The sequence below is a fragment of the Macaca fascicularis genome, chromosome 17 (assembly GCF_037993035.2).
Source record: "Macaca fascicularis isolate 582-1 chromosome 17, T2T-MFA8v1.1".
Lineage (NCBI taxonomy): Eukaryota > Metazoa > Chordata > Mammalia > Primates > Cercopithecidae > Macaca > Macaca fascicularis.
The window spans coordinates 4172949-4192785 of record NC_088391.1 but is presented as its reverse complement, the minus strand read 5'-3'; the positions used below and the strand labels follow the sequence as shown (position 1 = coordinate 4192785).

Here is a 19837-nt window from a genome sequence, read left to right as displayed (position 1 = left end):
ATCTTAAAACATCTAAAAGTCATTTACGAGTGATGAAATCACAGGCACTAACCCAACATTTCAATAAAAGATAAACCAAGCCTCTTTATCTTTACCAGGAATGATCTAAAATGTAGAACCAAATCTGGCTGTTTTTTACAGATCCACACATGTCCACAGAAGAGATCAAAAAGAAAAAGCGAAGCCTCATCTGGCTGCTCCATCAGGTAGAGAAACAGCGGTTCTGTTTCCTTTAAAGTCGAAGTTTCCAAAACTAACAGATCCCAAGTGGATCATCTGACTTAGAAAGAAACCAGAGCACAGAACCAGAACCATGGGCAAAGAGCTCAAGAAAAACAACGACGACAACAACAAAGGAGGCAGAGGGGGCGGAGCTGCGGGCTGAGCAGCTACCGGGGTGAGCTGATGGGCACCCCGGAGTGGCTGAACCCAGATGAACCACGTCCACTGCCTGGGCAGGTCACATTGCCAGGGCAATGAAAAATCATTTACCTTTGTTGAGTGAATGACCCATTTGAAGTGAATTCAAACAGCTTTTTTCACTTTTCCAGCTACTTGGTCATAACTTTTTTCCCCGCTGGCATATCTCAAAATCATCCAGCAATTACCCAACCATGCAACTTACTGCTTGTGTAGACACAGGGTTAGGGTGAGAAGATAAAAATCACATTCTTTGAAGTGCATGCTTCAGGTTATTTCTTTTATGATACGATCTTAAATTTTTAAAAACGTATTCAGTTTTAAAAGTAAAAAATGTGTAATTTAGGTGGAATTAAAACTAATAAGAAACAACGAGGATAATGCCAAAGCATTTACACAAAATATGAGACAAAGAGATTGACAAGTCAGTCAGCACATACCATATTCGAGCGATTAGTCTGGATAGAATCGTCTAGTGGGATGCTACACTAACTACTGAAAAAGATAGACAAATCATGAAGCACTTCTTAACATTGTCACTTTGATGCTACCCATTCATAAGGAGACAAAAATAGAACCCATCTCACAGGGGTGTTGTGAGGACTAACTGGGCTAATACAAAGCGCTGAGCCCAGCACCTGGAGCAGTCGCTGATGCTATTACTGCTGCTGTTGTTGAGACCACCACTTATGAGCTGTGCAACCTGGGATAAGTTCCTTAACCCTGAGTCTCAGTTTCCTCATCTCTAAATGGGGCAGACTGATAGTACCTACCTCCTGAAATTGCTGTGAGGAGTTAGTTTAACAGCTGTAAAGCACTTTCAGGAGAATTAGCTGATATAAACTGTTTCTGGCACACGATAAGTGCTATAGAAGTGTTAGCAACTATTATTGTCCTTCATGTTAATGACATTATTATGGAGGATCAAACGATCTGTTAGGATGTGACAGTCCTCGAAGACTGTAATCCATCGGACAAATAGGAGGCATCTAGGCGGCCGCAGTAAAGTGGCAGCAGCGTTTTAGCCGTCGGGACCCAGGAGCCTGCACAAGGCATCTGAAGACTAAGAATCCACCAAGAGTCTGAACCAGGCATTTATAATGTTGAGTACTGTGCTACTGCTTTAAAAAAGCACAGCTTCGGTGGCTCACGCCTGTAATCCCAGCACTTTGGGAGGCCGAGGCGGGCGGATCCCGAGGTCAGGAGATCGAGACCATCCTGGCTAACACGGTGAAACCCCATCTCCACTAAAAATACAAGAAACTAGCCGGGCGAGGTGGCGACGCCTGTGGTCCCAGCTACTCGGGAGGCTGAGGCAGGAGAATGGCGTGAACCCGGGAGGCGGAGCTTGCAGTGAGCTGAGATCCGGCCACCACATTCCAGCCTGGGCCACAGAGCGAGACTCCGTCTCAAAAAAATAAATAAAATAAAGCATAGCTTTTTAAAGCTTTCTACCACACTCTAAAGTAGACATTTATCCCCTCTGATGGAAGAGAAAACTGAAGGTCAAAGGAAACAAATACTAGAACCAGTGGAAATCAAATCCGGTTCATGCCTGGTAACTCCACAACGGGGCTCCTCAGCATCCCGCCATGCTGACCTAGGCCTGCGTCCTGACCCATCACCAGCATCCAATGACTCCTGCCATTCGGGACAGCAGGGCGACCTCAACAAAACTGATGAGAGACACATATGCAATAATACATTTAATCATGTATTTACTTATTCAACAGACACTGGTTAAACGGTCCTTAGGTGCCCGAAAGGAGGTAGGACTAGGCTAGAAGACACTACAACTTGTTCCTTCAAAGGGAGCTCGCAGCTTGGCCAAAGCAGTGGCCTCCAACACACCTTTTGACATAGCCTGGCCTAGGAGTATTTTAGAAATAAACAATTTAGCTGGTGGATGGTTGTACGTGTGACCTTGAATTTCCTGAAGTGGAATGAAATTCTTTGGCTTTCATAAACAGAAGGAAAATTTCATAAAATAGCTTAAGCGTTTAAGTAATAATATTTAAAATATAAATAAGGCAATCAAAAGGTTATTTATTAAAACTATTTTTAAATTCTGGACATCCAGGGTCTGGCCCAAAGACAGAAAAATGCTTTTATATGCTTCAGTGTTCTATTTATTTGGGGATGATTTAGCAAGCACAAGCCCTACAAATGACCGAGATGATGTACCATGGGTCTGGCTGCTGGGGTTTTTACAGTTTGCCAAAACCTCCAGTCTCCACAGCATCTGTAACAGCCTAGCATGCATTTCTTGGAGGACATGTGCAGAGAAACTGGCCTCACATAGGCACTAGGGAGAAGACTAAGGATGCCTCGTTTACTGTATTCCACGAGCATGAAACGGCGGCCTCACTATCTGCTATTCAACGACAATACGCAGCTTGGCAGTATCCGGAGCATGCAAAGAGGGGACACGAACCCCAAGTGCAGAGCGGGGAAACATGCCGTTCCGCTGCACAGAGTGGCTGCTTCTCGAAGCTGCTCAGCCTGCTCGTTTGAGTGAATGGTAACTAACACGGATGTGTCCTAATTGGCCTCCCTCTAAGATAAATCCAATAAGTGTTACAATGCACACCCCTTCTGCCTTCTTGTCCAAAATCATGAACACCTGTGCTAGTGTGTCACCACGCAGAGACAGGGGAGCACTGCTGGGGAGGAGCAGCTCCGGGCTTCATCTCTGATTGGCTGGGCGGACCCCTGGATCTCAAACCACAGTGACTGCTTCCACCAGCAGATCCCTCAACTGTCCCTTCCTCTACAATGCCTGCCCCCGGCCTGTCACAGGCCTTCTGGAATCCCCTTAAATCTGCATCAGCACCTCTTCTTTCTGCTTCCACAGCACGCTGGACTTCCACTCACTGCATAACTACCTGGTTACTTCTCTCTCTTTCTAGCCTTTTTGTTTCACCTGGTCAGCATTTATTTTCTTTAGTCACTGCAACACTTAATCTTTAAAATTTGCTTTCAACAATAAAACTGAAGAATGTTCTTGAAAAATTAGACAATCTGACAGCCCTGAGTCCCCCATCAAGGTAACATGAGCTAGAGCTAACGATTAGTTGTCCCTCACATGGAAGGACATGTTCTTTAGTGCACTAGTCTCCACCACTCCCCACGGTCACAATGGGCTCCCTTCCCTCATTTTATCACCAACCTAGCAACTGGAGTTGACCACCAATCAAATAAGGTTTGAGGGCTTAATGACAAAAGCTTTGATTTCACTATAGAACTGTAACTCACAATATGTGCCCAATGCATGCTAAGTGAAGAAAGGAATTCAGTCATTAGGGATAACAGTTTACTTCTCAGAGTTCTAAGGGACAAAATAATATATGTGAAAAATCTGAGCAAATATAACCTGAGGTTGAAATGCGAGTCACTGTGGTAGAACAAATCCAGGGCAGAACCCCATTTCTTGAAGACAGTGCTCTAATATAGACCAGAATCACTAAGGAGGAAGAATGGTGATAATCAGAAAGAAAATTATCTTACAATCAGCAACCTTTCTGAGAATCATCTATATTTTTGATGGTGCAAATGACCAAAACATACGTGCTTTGTAAGAATTCTAATAATCTGGATACTCTTTTTTTCAGAATAAATTATTTAATTTTCTTTTTTTCCTATCTCTTAAAAGCTATTTATTATCCAACAGATACAGTGCATGCAATTGGTAACAGTTTTCATCTAAAAAACTGTATTCACACTATATAATGAAACTATAGTCAACTCATACGCTTTTTCTAATATGTAATAAGATGAAACATTTTTAAAATGTCAACATTAAACTGGCAGTTTTACAATTTATAAACCAGCACTGAAATAAAGTCAATGCTATAAATATAGCCTTTGGCATTTTAATGGCACAACATAATCACGAGTGACTTAGAAATACTGCCAGTCCCACAGGCAAAGAGAATAAGACATTAATTAGAAATTTAGAGTAGTGCTATTTCCAAACAAAACAATAACCCCCGGCTTCTAGCTATTCTGTATCTTAGCCTTCAATCTCACTATATTCGGAAAATCATTCTTCTTACATAATAGAGTTGGCAGACCTCTTTGTAGCCTAGGAACTTACAAAGGTGTGCTGTGATAAGAATACACATATTGTTATCGGCTGGGAAATGAGAACGGTTTCTCTTTTTCAAATTATAAGGCATTTTCTACTAAAAACCCTAAAAGCTTAAAAATTTTCTGCTGCCAAATACAGTATCTCCAATTCTCCCAAAGTTCAAAACAGTAAGGGCCTCTATTAGGCTCCTAATTTTTTTTTTTTTTTAATAAAACTTAACCTAGATCCAGCAATCCCACTGCTGGGTATCTACCCAGGGGAAAAGAATTCATTATACGAAAAAGATACTTGCACACGCATGTTTATAGCAGCACAATTCGTAGCTGCAAAAATATGTAACCAGCCCAAATGCCCATCAATCAATGAGTGGCTAAAAAAAAACTGTGGGGTATATATATATATATATATCTATATGACGGAATACTACTCAGCCATAAAAAGGAATGAATTAATGGCATTCACAGCAACCTGGATGGGACTGGAGATTATTATTCAAAGTGAAGTAACTCAGGAATGGAAAACCAAACATCATATGTTCTTACTCAAAAGTGGGAGCTAAGCTATGAGGATGCAAAGGCATAAAAATGATACAATGGACTTTGGGGACTTGGAGGGAAAAGGTGGAGGGGGATGAGGGATGAAAGGCTACAAATTGGGTTCAGCATATACTGCCCAGGTGATGGGTATACCAAAATCTCACAAATCACTGCTAAAGAACTTACTCATGTAACCACATACCACCTGTTCCCCAAAACCCTAAGGATACAAAGAAAAAACAAATAAAAATAAAAACGACAACAAAAAATAACCCAGTGCAGGGTTTTCTGAGACTAATTCTTTTTATTTCTCTAAGTTGTAAATTTTATCATCTTTGCATTAGGAAAATCACTGTCAGAATTCTCAAAATGTTCAGTCAACAAGCATATTGTAACTAATGTGCTTTTCCCAAAATTCATGAATGTTTCTCTACCCTAAAATACAAATGGAACAATGGTAGCATCAGAGACTAAGGGGACCTCAAACATCTACACAGATTTTCTTACAAGAATTGTGCATACCCATCTCTCAAACACAGCTGTTTAAAGTTTTATTTTAGAAGGAAGTCTGGATAGATTCCAAAACCACTCTTTACACCATCTGTAGTCTTCTGCAGTGTTAAGTAGCCCCTATTATTTCCCGGTTTCCCCATATGTGACCAATCCAAGCTGACCAAAGAGCTGCTAAGTAACATTCAGTCTTCAGATACACAAGTTCCTTTGTCTTCTGTAATTGCTGAAGGGTAGTTGTTCTCTTTTTAAAACCCAGGTTTTAAAACTTTAGTTTTAAAAAAGTACATATTATGTGACATGTGGACTAGAAGATAACCCAATACTATTTAAACATCTTACTTTTAAATGTAAACATTTTAGATACATAAAATAGCAGGAGCTCATTACTCAACCACTAAATCATGAAAAAAAATTCTGTTCGTACCCACTTTAATTTTATTTTTCTTCACCTAGAGGGCTACTTTATCATTTTTTTTTTTGGTCCAACATTTTTAGCCATTGGAGTGATGACAATTAAAACCACAAATGAACTATTATGGCCTACTTATTTGAATATCTAAAATACAACATCTGGTCACACCATTGTTGGTGAAGATTTGGAGCATTCGAACTCTCATACACTGTTACTAGAAATGAAAGTGTAACAACCACTTTGGAAAACAATTTGGACATTTCTTAAAATGTTAAGCACCCATCTTTAATATTACCTAGACATTCTTCTCCCAATATTTTGGAAAGTAAACTTTCGTACAAAAAGTTGCACATGAATGTGCATAGCAGTTTTATATATAATAGCTAACAACTGAAAATAACCATGTGTCCATAAACAAGTCAAGAAACAAGTTATGGTGCATGCAATGGAATACTAGTCAGCAATAAAAATTATTTAACTTTTGATACCTGTAATAATACGGATGAATCTCAAAATAATTATTGTGAGTGAAAGAAGCCAGACCCCTCCTCCCAAAATGACATACTATACGATTACATGTATATGAAATTCTAGAAAATGCAAACTGATACATAACGACAAAGCAGATCAGAGGTTGTCAGGGGTGTGAAGAGGGCAAGGAAATATGGAAGAAAGGAATTACAACGAGCTGTAAGGAAACTTTTGGGTGTGTTTTATGTGTTCACCATCAGGATTGTGTTGGCAGTTTCACAGTATGTCAAAGCTTACCTAATTATAAATTTAAATATATGCCACTTACTATATGTCAATCAATCTCACTAAGGGTATTAGTTTTGTTGAATTTCAGTTGACATGTTAACAATTGTAATATTTATCAGAGACAGTGATATTTTAATATATGTATACAATGTGTAATGATCAAATCTGGGTAATTCACATATGTATCATCTCAAATCTTTATTTTATTTATTTATTTATTTATTTTGAGATGGAGTCTCGCACTGTCGCCCAGGCTGGAGTGCAGTGGTGTGATCTTGGCTCACTGCAAGCTCCGCCTCCCGGGTTCACGCCATTCTCCTGCCTCAGCCTCCTGAGTAGCTGGGACTACAGGCGCCACTACCACACCCGGCTAATTTTGTGTGTGTGTGTGTTTTCAGTAGAGACAGGGTTTCACCATGTTAGCCAGGATGGTCTCGATCTCCTGACCTCATGATCCGCCCGCCTCAGCCTCCTAAAGTGCTGGGATTACAGACCTGAGCCACCGCACCAGGCATCAAATCTTTATTTTTTCCTTATGTTGGGAACATTCAAAATCCTCTTCCAGATTTTTGAAAATACACAACAAATTGTTAACTATATTCACCCGACAATGCTACAGAACACTAGAATGTATTCCTTCTATCTAGTTGTAATTTTGTATCCATTAACGAACCTGTCCCTATCCATTCCTCTCCTCTTCACTAGAAGGTTACTTTTAAAAGCCTGTGAATACTTAACAATCAGCTGCCACAAGACAAATATATTTAACATTTAACTGTTCCCTGGCTCTCTTATCACATAGGCAGCTGTCAATGTATTTACTGGGGGTGTGTTTTATTCAAGTGGGCATTCGTATTCAATCTGTAGTCAACACAAATAGAATATGCTGGCCTTTTCCAGACTTTTTAATGTTTGACTTTAAATATTGATTCATCAGTTTTAAAAGGGCTTTGGCTTTTTTCACGTACTAAAGATGCCTGCAGTTTTTGTTTGAATCGTGTTAATTTTTGAGGGGTAGAATTGGCCACAGGTGATTGAGTTAAGCACAGGTTCAGAGGTTGCAATAGGTAAAAAAAAGAGACTCAAATTCTTTTTATGTTAGCAGAATTCCTCACTTATGTTTAAAAAGTATCCAACATGCCCTAAATTCATGTAACAGAACTATAACTGGGAAATTAAGCACAGCATGTGACAATACATGTCGCAATCAATTTTCCATTATAAAATATATGTAAAAAGCCTATTATCATCTGAAGTTAAAAAGAAGTTCTGTTCCTTTAAAAAAAAATCTCTTTTACAGCTACTTTTACATGTGAGCAATGTTCCTTATTCAGTCTTCTGGATAGAAAAGGCACATCAACAGCCAGGCGCGGTGGCTCAAGCCTGTAATCCCAGCACTTGGGGAGGCCAAGGCGGGCGGATCACAAGGTCAGGAGATCGAGACCATCCTGGCTAACACGGTGAAACCCCGTCTCTACTAAAAATACAAAAAAATTAGCCGGGTGTGGTGGCGGCACCTGTAGTCCCAGCTACTCAGGAGGCTGAGGCAGGAGAATGGCGTGAACCCGGGAGGCGGAGCTTGCAGTGAGCCCAGATCGCACCACTGTGCTCCAGCCTGGGCGACAGAGCGAGACAGCGTCTCAAAACAAAAAAGAAAAGGCACATCGACATTGCAATTTCAAGTGCATAAGGCTCTTCATGTGTCCGTAACTGCATATTCAAGATCCAGCCTGGACTCAAGTTGTAAGACACACTCCGGCCAAAGAAACACATAACTTTCATGATTGTTCTGAAAATACGAACACCACCTCTCAGAGTTAGCACTTCTTGGAAAAAAGTTTCCTAAAGTCAATAAAGCCATGTGGCTTTGGTAATAAAGTAGGTGTGGTAAGACATAGATTAAAAAGTAAAGAACTTAACAGAGCTCATGATAATGCTTCCTGCATTGATGCCAAGGCTATATTTTCCAAATGAAAATGCATTTCTATGTTTTGTTTTACTTTCAGAACAATATGACAAATGTTATGCAAAGAAGCTTTCTTTTTAAGTACTCACATCTCTGTGAATGTCAAAAATTGTCTTCCACACTAGGACTCAATCAATTCTCACCCCTCCAGTTCTATACCTTTCAATTAGATAATAAGCACTGCCTAGAATTTTTAAGACTACATGAAAGCAGGGTTGGCAAAAACGCCTAAGGTGAAACTGCACCACAGAAAACGTACTGAGTAAATCCTGAAGTAGCGCAGTGTAATCCTCCCTTTTGCATCTAAGTATCTGAGCATGAAATGACAACACTATAAAATATCTTTTGCATGAGGCATGTTTAACAATAACTGTTTCCTGTTTACATAAAGAAACTTTTGTTTTGTAGTCAAAGAAACTGTCATTGGAGTAAAAACTACATCTTCATGCATATCTTGGGTTAAACTGTTTTAGTTAAAAGAAACACTGAACAGTGGTGATGGTTTTGTATGCAAATTGAGTCCTTTATTAAAACGCAAAAAAACGACACAGATTTCTTGCAATCGTGAACGGAGACTGGATGACCAGTGCACTACCATCAAAACAGATCACAGAATTCTGATCCGCCAAACTTGATCTCCAGGAGTATATTCGGCAAATTTCTGTTGCATGAGATGGCATTAGAACACTGACACGCATTGGAAGAGCTGGCTTTCTCACTCCGTACATCTCTCACAGGCTCTACTCATCAAAGTACTAATGAATCCTGCTGAACTCTAAGGAACTCTTTCCCGCAGAAGGAATGTACCCTGGGCCGTTCACAGACAACGCTCTCCCGCCGCCGGCGCTGGCCCGGGATGCGGCCCCGAGACTCCTGCAGCCGCGCGCTGGCTCAGGGACCTCCGCAGGACGCGGGCGGGCGCCGGGGCCGGGTCGAACTGGGGCAGAGTGACAGGCTCCCAGTCGTGAGCCTCACAAGCAGATCTTTCTATTTACAATATCCCGGAGAGGAGTCCGGGTCGCGTCGCTCGCACCGCCCGCGGGGACCCGGCGTGAATTCACACGCTCCCTCCCGCCGCCTCGCCGCCTGTCACGGCCCCGGGACCCGGTCACCCCTCCGGGGGTTCCCTTCGCCGCGCAGTGCTCCTCCCTCCCTCGGGCAGCCGCCTCCTTTCCCCGCTCCCACCCAGCGGGGATCCACCAGGGCGAGGGCTGAAGACCTCGCAGGACGCCGCGCGCCCGGGACAGCGAAGCACCTACCTTCCCAGCCACCTGGGAGGCTGCAGGTCCGGGCCGGAGCCCGAGGCTCAGGACGCGCGGAGCCGTTCTGGTTAAGGCGCAGGGCGCCGGGCTGCTTGGGGGTCCAACCCAGCGTGCACGCCGCGCACCTCCAGGCGCCGGGCTCCGCGCTCTCCCGTAGCCCGGCAACGGCCGCCACCCCGGAGCCCCGCCCACCAGGAGCCCCGCCCAAGGCACCGCCCACTAGGGCCCCGCCCTCCCCGTGGCCCTCGCCGTGGCTCCGCCCCTCCCAGAGCCCCGCCCCCAGGCTCTCCGTTGTGCCTCCGCCCAGCCCCCACTGCGTCCACGGGCCAGCTTTGCAGTCGGGGTCTTCGGAGGCCCCCATCCCGCGGCTGCTGGAGCGGATGAGTGTGAGGCTGACTGGGGGCTTGGGGATGGGGGACCGGAGACCACCAAGAACAGGGCTGTGTTGGGAGACTTTCCTTCAGAGCAGAGAGGGAGGCTTCCTTTCCGCCCCGGGTGTTCCCCACCTTTCAGCCTTTCCCGCGTGGGTCCGCATCCCACCCAGAGGGGATACGGCGGCCAGGTCTGCGCTGCTGCGCCTGAGATCAGGTCGGCCGAGGTCGCACCTCGGGTCCCCTCCGGCAGGGACTCGCCGGGTGCGCGTTCCCACGGACGCCTCCCGGGGAAGTCCGGGGAAGCCCGAGTTCGCCTCCTGCAGGCCTGGAGGCGCTCGGCCCGAGGCGGCCGCACCCTTCTGTGTACTTTCTTCTTCAAGGAGTTAAAAACACTTTAAGAGAAGGGGCATATTGTGTTCCGATTTGCATCTCTGACAGTATCAGTCATTCAAATAAATGTTCAACCAATGCTTTCTGAGTGGAATTGAATCTACCAGCTCAGGAACTACCTTCTCTGACTTCAACCAAATGTTCTTCTTCTCTCTGACCTCCTTTTGCCCTTAGAGACAGTGACACATTACCGAGTTCATTAGTTCTTGAATCATTTCATGTGTTTTGACAGATTTTCCCAGTTAGCCTGTTAGCTCATAATAGAGAGAGAACCTGTTGTTAGCCTGCATGGGCTTGGGATCTGACAATCTGGTCCCAGTGCCAACCTGTTCATTCACTAGTTGCATGACTTTGGAAAAGTTACTTCACCTCTCTAAGCTTCTGGTTCTCCATCTGTAAAATGAGTTGCTTCATTGGTGGTAGTTAAGTATTAACAGATAAGGTATTTAAGTACGTAGGCCAATGCCTGACACTCACTAAATAGCCATTCTTAGTAGCAATATATCCTCTTAACAATGCCTAGCATCAATCAATAAATGATCATTGACGGTGAGGAAAAGGACATTGAACCTCGGCACTCCAGCTGTTAGATTCATCTAATTCTTTAAAGAGACTCATTAAGTTAAACACAGTTGGCCCTCCACATGCACGGATTTCACATCATGTATTCAACCAACTGCAGATTGAAAGTATTTGAAAAAAAAAGAATAGTTGTGTCTGTACTGAACATGTACACTTTATTTTGTCATTATTCCCTAAACAACTATGTACATAGCATTGACATTGTATTAGATATTATAAGTAATCCAGAGATGATTCAAAGCATATGCAAATTTATACCATTTTTTGTAAGGGACTTGAACATCTGCAGATTTTGGTATCCAAGAGGGTGTCCTGAAAGCAGTCCCCCTCAGATGCTGAGGGAACACCATAGTTCCCACTTACCTTCATTTGAGTGTTACGTGATTTGGAGACAGTGTCTGAACAAAAACTCAGGCACACAATTGAGCACCATGGTAGTATAAAAAGAATTCTGTTGGCAGGGTACGGTGGCTCACGTTTGTAATCCCGGCACTTTGGAAGGCCGAGGCAAGCGGATCAGCTGAGGTCCGGAGTTTGGGACCAGCCTGGCCAACATGGCGAAACCCCATCTCTATAAAGATACAAAAATTAGCTGGGCGTGATAGCAGGCATCTGTGATCGCAGCTACTAGGGAGGCTGAGGCAGGAGAATCACTTGAACCCAGGAGGCAGAGATTGCAATGAGCCGAGATCACGCCACTGCACTCCAGCCTGGGCGACAGAGTAAGACTCGGTCTCAAAAAAAAAAAATTCTGTGATCCTTAGGCTCATGCAAAATGAAACTGGATGCTTGTAATTAGGACTGGGAGCATTTTACTTCCTTTAAAACACTGCATATCATTAATGGGTTAAAATTTTTACGGGAAAAGCCAAATTGCTGCAACGATCTTGATAGAGGTGTTTGTTTTTAAGATTTATGTTAAAGGTTAGTTTTCTGAAGACAGTTTTAGCAATATCTGAGCTGATACAAAGTGCATTTGTTTAAAATATTTTTCCCCAAAAGTTGAACTGAGGAAACTTGAAAAACGCCTTGAAAAAATAGTTTCAGTGATAAACTAGCTCTCTGGAAGCAAAGCTAATGAAAAATTGCCTGACTTCTAGTCATTTCTAGTGTAAATCACTATGCCTTGGGGAAGAAATGGAATAGAATGCAAGCTACAAGAGAATATGAAATTTTGTGTCTTTGATTTACAGTGTTCGGCACATAGTAGGTTCTCATTAAAAATTTGTTGGATGAATTAGTAATTGAGAGTGAAAATCTCAAAGGGTAATAAAGTTTTCCAAATACAGTTAAGAAAATAAGTGGAGGAGGAGCCCCCAAGACCTAGCTATTTAAGTAATTGCCAATACCCACTACTGCCAATTATAGACTGTCAGCACGGGGCTGGGGGAGCACTGTAAGGCCAATGCCCAGTGACTTCCTGAATGTCACACACCAAGTTAATTAACAAAGCTGGAATCAGAATCTGGGCTTTCTGTGTCTTAACATAATCTTTGCCATACCATGGGTGCATAAACCAATATATATAAAAAACCCAGGGAGGCTATTTTTATATAATTTATATAATGTGGAGCTCAAGACACTTACAGAGCAAAGTTGTTACAAGTTGCAGCACTTGCACTGATACAATGAGTTTGTGATATCTTGGCCCTGAGCACCTCATTGGCTAGACCCTTTTCATGAGTTTGATGAGGGATGAGACAGGCCATTGACTCTCCTTCTCTCCTTCCTGATAAACATGGTGGACTCCCCTACCTAGGGCTGGCTTAAGGCCAGACTGGCTGAGCAGCAACCCATGGTGCTAAGCTATGGAGCCACCAAAGCATGGGGAGCATTTAACAGAATGGAGAAAATTATCCTTATCAGAACTCCTCGCAAAGAGAGTGGGTTATGTTGGAAGGAATGGTTTTATGAAGACAATTGAAACCCCCACCTGACTTGTCCTTCTCCTTCTCATCAAAGAGAAAATTTAAGTCACAAAGGAGGGTGTTAAACTACCTACTTCATCTAAAGAAGTGAGTATTGATTTTGGCAAATGAGTGGGTTTGAGCTAACAACGTTGGAGCCAAAACTGAATGACTAGTGACAGTAGAGGAGAAATTAAAGCACAGCCACCACGGAGCCTCCCTCTGCCCTCCCATCATAGAGCTCACCCAGGCGGACAACGTTTTAAAGAACCACCCTTTAAAGGGACCAAATCACTCATTCTTCCAGGGTGGCTTGGACTGGCCTTGCCATCACAGAAAGAGAATCCAACTAAACCAATGCTGGATGGCTGAGTTCAGTTCACTCCTGAAGCACAGGGAGAGCAGATTATGCCTTCATGGCTTAAGGAGGTCCTTTATGGCCAACATGGCAGAAAATACTATTAAAAATATCTAATAGTTCTTACAATATATATAAAAGCAAAAAAAAAAAAAAAACTGGAGCCCACATTTTTGGCCAAAATTTTGGCTATAATGTTTGCTGACAGTCAAGTTCAGCTTTGTGTAATTCTTGTAAGAGAAAGAATGAACTGCATAGCCCCGGAATGAAAAAAATGTAGACCACAATGCTGCCACTGAATTATTCCTATAATCTTGCACATGGTATTTATCCTTGCACAAGTACTTAATATGTATTATTGAATCAATTGATAATGAGTGAATTAATACATATTAGGTCATGTTAGTAATAATCGTGTTTACATAGGAATCATAAAGAGGGTGATAAGCCCTATTATGAGGGCAGCTGCTTGGCCATGAGAGTCCTGTATTTGTATACAATTTTATCAATAACTAAATTAAAATTTTTCACACAAGAGATAGATATATATACATATATACACACACACACACACACACATATATGTATTTTTTGAGACGGAATCTCACTCTGTTACCCAGGCTGGAGTGCAGTGGTGCAATCTCAGCTCACTGAAAGCTCCGCCTCCCGGGTTCTCGCCATTCTCCTGCCTCAGCCTCCCGAGTAGCTGGGACTACAGGCGCTCGCCACCATGCCCGGCTAATTTTTTGTATTTTTAGTAAAGACGGGGTTTCACTGAGTTAGCCAGGATGGTCTCGATTTCCTGACCTCATGATCCACCTGCCTCAGCCTCCCCACGTGCTGGGATTACAGGCGCGAGCCACCACGCCCGGCCCCAAGATATATTTTTTTTCAAGGAAGAAAAATAAAGAGTGAATGAAAACATGCTCAAGATTCTTAACATAACCAAACATGATATGAAACACATATCATATCATGTTTGAAATGCACATTGCGTTTGTCAACTGAAATGTCACAAAATCCCACTGGGAATTTCCCTGGAGGAAAATTGACCTTAAATTATTAATTTTTTTGTGGATGCCATTGGCATCTTCTAAGAAAACATCAATTCCTTCAAAACACACAAAGATGTGTTGACATAACGCCAAACTCCTGTATACACATACACACAGAGACAAACACACAAATACATATATAATTCCACATTGCATTGATGCATTAAACTTTTTGTGCAAATTATTTTACTTGTTAAATTATGGGTAGCAGCTACTGTGTTTAGACAGCTTAGAAGTCCAGAAGCAGAAGGAACAGTTGGGAAATAATCGGACTAATCCAGCTGACTGACATACCTATCATGGAAACAAAAAAATGCACTCCAATAGGAAGTGGCTGTCTTTAGTTTTCCAACTAACATTGTTGTTTGATGAGCTACAGGGTGCATTTGTTTGAGCAGTTGTTGGAAAGCAGACCCCGCATGGTAGACTGGAAACAACATTGGACTAGAAGTGGGAAAATCAGCCATGTGACCTTGTTAAGATAGGGACATTCATTTTCTATAGCCTCAGTTTCCTCATCTGTAAAATGGCCATAAAAATTCCAATCCTGCTTATTTCATAAAGATGATGTGGTCAACACCCTCACTTCACACATGAGAAAACCCTCTTGAGGTCATACAGCTAATTGATGACAGTATCAGGACTCGACAAGAAAGTCTTTTGAAGACTTGGACTTTGTGTGGTCACAGAGCTGCCACTGAAGCAACAGATAGGAAAGTGCTTTGAAAAATGTCACATAAGGGTTTCATTCAGTAGAAGTAATAGGACTATATCTGCCCGTCATTTTGTGGCAATTAATTAGGAAATGCCTTTTGAGACTGTACCTGTACCTTCAGATATAACCATCTTTCTTTTAAAATCAAATACACTCTGTTTCATTTCTCAACAATGACACAAGAAGTAAACAATTAACTGAATTAATTCAAACACTGAAGTGGATTTTCAAGGACTTGACTTGCCCAAGCTAGTTTTCTACAAAGCCTAAATTAATCAGATAATTACTAATTCTCCCCTTTGTTTAGTGCTGAGGAGAGCTTGTATTTGTTAAAATGATCCTAGCAGCAGAATAAACATTCATTTAAAATTTTTTTAAATCCCAAATCTGAACTAAATGAGCAAGTTTTCAAACACACTATTTCTTTAGGCACCGTCTCCAGTCATTGTTTTAAAAGGTTAATTTTCTTTATCTGAATGTGAACACTAATACCACTTTTGTGATTAAAAGGAAGATTTTAAGCAAACAAATTTTTAAAAAATCAAACTAAACCGATATTGCAAGATATTGTGAACATGATTCGTTGTACTCTTAGAGAAAAACAAAAAAGCAAATGCCTCTCCTGGCATGACTAAAAATAACAGTTAAATCTTTAAGATTAAATTATTACTGACACACTTTAAAAATATTATCAGTTTAGCCTGGCTTTAAATAACCTCCACTTAACAACTAGTAAAGTTTTAAAATTAAGTAAACAATGCTAATTACCCTCCTAGTATCAAGAGGAAAGTGTAGAAAGTAATTTGATTAATTGACTCAAAAATTAATTACATATGAAATGAGACTCATTAGACGTTTCCTGTTTCATCAGAATTTCAGACTAAAGGATAACTAGTCTTATCACTTATGGTTTCTTTGTGGTTCAGCTAGCATCAAATAGACTTGTGATAATAATTAAATCTTTTGCCCAGATAGATTTAGGACTAGAACACACACACACACAAAAAAAAAAAACCATTGCGAACGAAGTAACAGTGTTACTTTTCCACTGTATTTAGTTCTTATATTTCACTGTAAAGATTTTGCTCTGTGTGCCTGTGAGCGTGAGTGTGTGTGTATCATGAACTGACAAAGAAATAACAGTTAACTTCCAAATTCAGTACAGCAATATAATTTGGTTTTGTCATGTTGGGCATTAGCTAAAGTGAAAATGTGACTGAAATACTTTATGTAACATAATAACTGTTGATTACTCAGTTTTCATAAACAGTTGGCAAATTTTAACTTACAACAGCTGTCACTATAAATGTAAAGTAAATGTTAATTTAGGAATATTAACCTTGTGAATGTTTCTGAAAATAAGGCTTATGCTATTTCCAAAGGTTATAGAAAACCACTAGAGTATTTTCAGCCAAACTTAGTGCAACTTTATCCTCACTGTTTTTAAATTCTTCAGTTTTACACATAAAAAGCTTTAATCATACTTGAATGGTTTTTCAGTGATTCCCTTGGGTGTACAAACTGCATAAGGAAATATATTTGATAGATTTACATCTTGGAAGTGAGAGAATAAATAAACTAAAGAAACAGTATTGCCAGAGATACATTTTACTCTTTTATGTAAGAAAACAAAGAAAGCATTTTCAACAAGCAAAGTTGCACTGACTGTTTACTAAATAAGGTAACCCATAAATACTTAGAGCAATTATAGCTCACAGATCTCAGGGGCTGAAGTACTGGTTGTATGCTAAAGTTAGCACTGTTCTGTTTTGTCCTGTTTGTATAACTCATTTCCAAGTAAAATTTGCATGACAGACGGCAAACCCTCTTGTAAAAACTACTAAAACTTGCCTCAAGTTCCATAGTTACTCTGATACACACATTCAGCATCATGTAGTATTCAGTTGTATAAATGCTTTCTAAAAAATTAATTAAAACCATTCTTTTCTCAGAACACATGCAAAAAATGCAGTGAAAGCTACAACAAAACTTAAAACAGAGTACCTGCAACACGCTGAGCTCTTTGCAGTACTTACCCGTTCGACAACTTAGTTTCTCCTGGCAGCACTTCTATGCCAAATGCTTCTACCTTCCCAAAAATGTATGTCAGCACAAGCCCAGACGAAACTTCAAATCCAGGAAAATAAAATTAACCATGCAGATCAAAGGCAGACGAGCAGGGAGATGAAATGCCTGTAATCTGATCAGTGATCAGTTGCTGAACATCAAAGGCAGGGCTGAGTTTATATATATGCATGGATATCAAGAGAGTTCACTTTTAGCAGGTAGTTACCCTCCCGCCTCCTAGTCCACACAGTCTTTGTTAAACATGGATCACGTTGTTTTCCTCCTCTTTTTTGCAATAAGGCAATGCTAGTAATTCTCCCTTGCTTGGGCTGAGTGGCTGGATCTGTAGCTTTTTTGGTTCCCAAGCTGTGTTGTGGACTGTGTGTTGGAAGCTTTTCCTAGTGCCAGCGGGTTCTGCTTTATCCCTTTCATCTCGCTGAACTGCAGATCCCATGACATCATTCAGCGCTGTGGGACTGGTAGGAGAGCTATAATTCAGCCTGTGGGGGAGTAAAGCTCCAGAGAAGCCAGCGTTTGGCTGATTTCTAATCACGTTAGACTATTGTGCCTCACACAGGACAGTTTCTGTTATCTGTCTCCCAGCTGGAAAGGACAGCAACTGCTGCTGGATGCTTCTTGGGTGATAAGATCCCTGATGGTTGGAAGTGCCAAATGACAGCATTTAATTGCCTCTTCGCTGATAAAAATCACAATTTCCTACAGAGACTGGGTGTCAAACATCCAGCATAGTTAAATAGCACTATGGGACCACTCTGAAAAACACCCAAGGACACTGCCAGATGGACCGGTGACATTTTCACATTCCGTTTCCCTTTTCAAAGTGACAAGTCTTTAAGGATCTTAAGGAAACTGACCTTTCCTTGAAACATACATTATTAGGATCTGATTGCCAATCACACCGGGGTGTGTTAAGTAGTTAAGCAGCAGATAACCAGCAGTTCGTGAATAAACTGCTGCCTTCCACTGGCTCACTTAAGACTTTGGGCAGAGATTTAATCTCAGTCTTTGCCTTAGTTTGGGATTCTGGAAATTAGATTTTAAAGCAATATCTACTTCTTAGACATAATTCATTATGAAATTCACTTGTTGAGCATTTTAAAATTCACAAAAGAAGAATTACATAGAACAAAGCATTTGCCCTGTGATTATTCCAAAGCCATGTTATTTGCCTTTTAGGGCTGTTTCTTCCAAACTCATAGTTTGGACTTTCAACTCACTAAAAAATTACTACCTTAGCCTAATTCTTCATATTTTAAAATTAAATATATTGCTCATTATTTAAAAAATTTTAAGCTATTTTCCTTAACAGTGTCAGATTCAATACAATATGATTATTTTATTTTTAGTATTTAGTAAAATAGAAGATAAGAAGAAATTTCATCTTCCTCGAAATCCAGGATATGGTGCTTTTCTGATTTTCAGACAGTTCTTTCATGGAATGAAGACAATTTTTCTATTTTATAATGGAAACTCACCAACTTTTAGAAGGTAAGTTAAAAATATTTTTGCAAAACTTAGGGGATAGTAGAACTCAGTCTTTTTAAATGTAACTTCCCTCCTTAACTGGTTTTGTCTAATTTTTCCTGATGTGATATTTGAAAATGTTGTTTATGAAGTATTTATTTCCAGACTTCTATGATTTTTGAGTAATTTTTAATAGCCAAATATTTAGATTGAACCGTTCATGAGTTCAGTATAACATTTAAATAGTCCTGTTGATTTTTCAATGTTTCTTGTATAATTTTTCTACCTATACATCATTTCTCACAAATGCACAGAGCTCAAATAGTATTTGAATTGGCGGGTGTGATGCTTAAGGACTTCCTTAAAGCAGACCAGGAAAATTCCGGTGACATCTGGGCTTCACATATGTTTCCTTGGCGCCTTGAACCCATGAATACAAAGAAAATATTTACAAAGACAAAATATTTACAAGAAGGCATGTGCCCATTTCTTTTCTGAAGTAGTCCAAACCTACCACCAGCATGGAATCCATATGCCATCAGCCTGCACTCAGGATTAAGTTTCCCGATACACTGATATGTTAAATCAGAGCAACTAGACACTCTGTAAGGTTCATTGGCTAAGCCAGTAGATTCTGTGTCTTTGTAGAGTTCAACACCAGTAGGAATAGGTGAAGGACTGAATTCGGATTCTTGTGTTCCATTGGAAGCATACAAGAGGCTCTTGAAAGCAGGGACTTGAATGAAAACCAATCAAATGATCTTCAATTTATATAAATCTCCCCAAGCAAGATTTATAGTTTAAGATACATCTAGCAATGCAATACCATCTCCAGTAGAAGAGTTTATTCACCAAGTCACTGAGCATTATTTTGAATTGGTCCTCTTGTGGCCAAGAACACCCCACGTGTGAGATGAAAGGGGGCTAAGGCTAGGGGCCCTATCTG

General features: G+C 41.0%; 1 protein-coding gene across 9 annotated transcripts in view; it reads right to left on the bottom strand.

Moving 5' to 3' along the window:
* Window positions 1-17870, bottom strand: part of TNFRSF19 (TNF receptor superfamily member 19) — a 105239-nt gene extending 87369 nt beyond the window's left edge. For 3 of the 9 annotated variants that reach the window (XM_005585485.4, XM_015439059.3, XM_005585481.4), the window contains exon 1: window positions 17376-17870. The gene's annotated coding sequence lies outside the window, so the exon portion shown is untranslated. Of the gene's footprint in view, window positions 1-9955; window positions 10102-10464; window positions 10598-17375 lie in introns of those variants that run through there. The other 6 variants (XM_074021711.1, XM_074021713.1, XM_065533063.1 and 3 more) reach the window with 2 other exon arrangements.
* Window positions 17871-19837: the final 1967 nt, after the last annotated feature.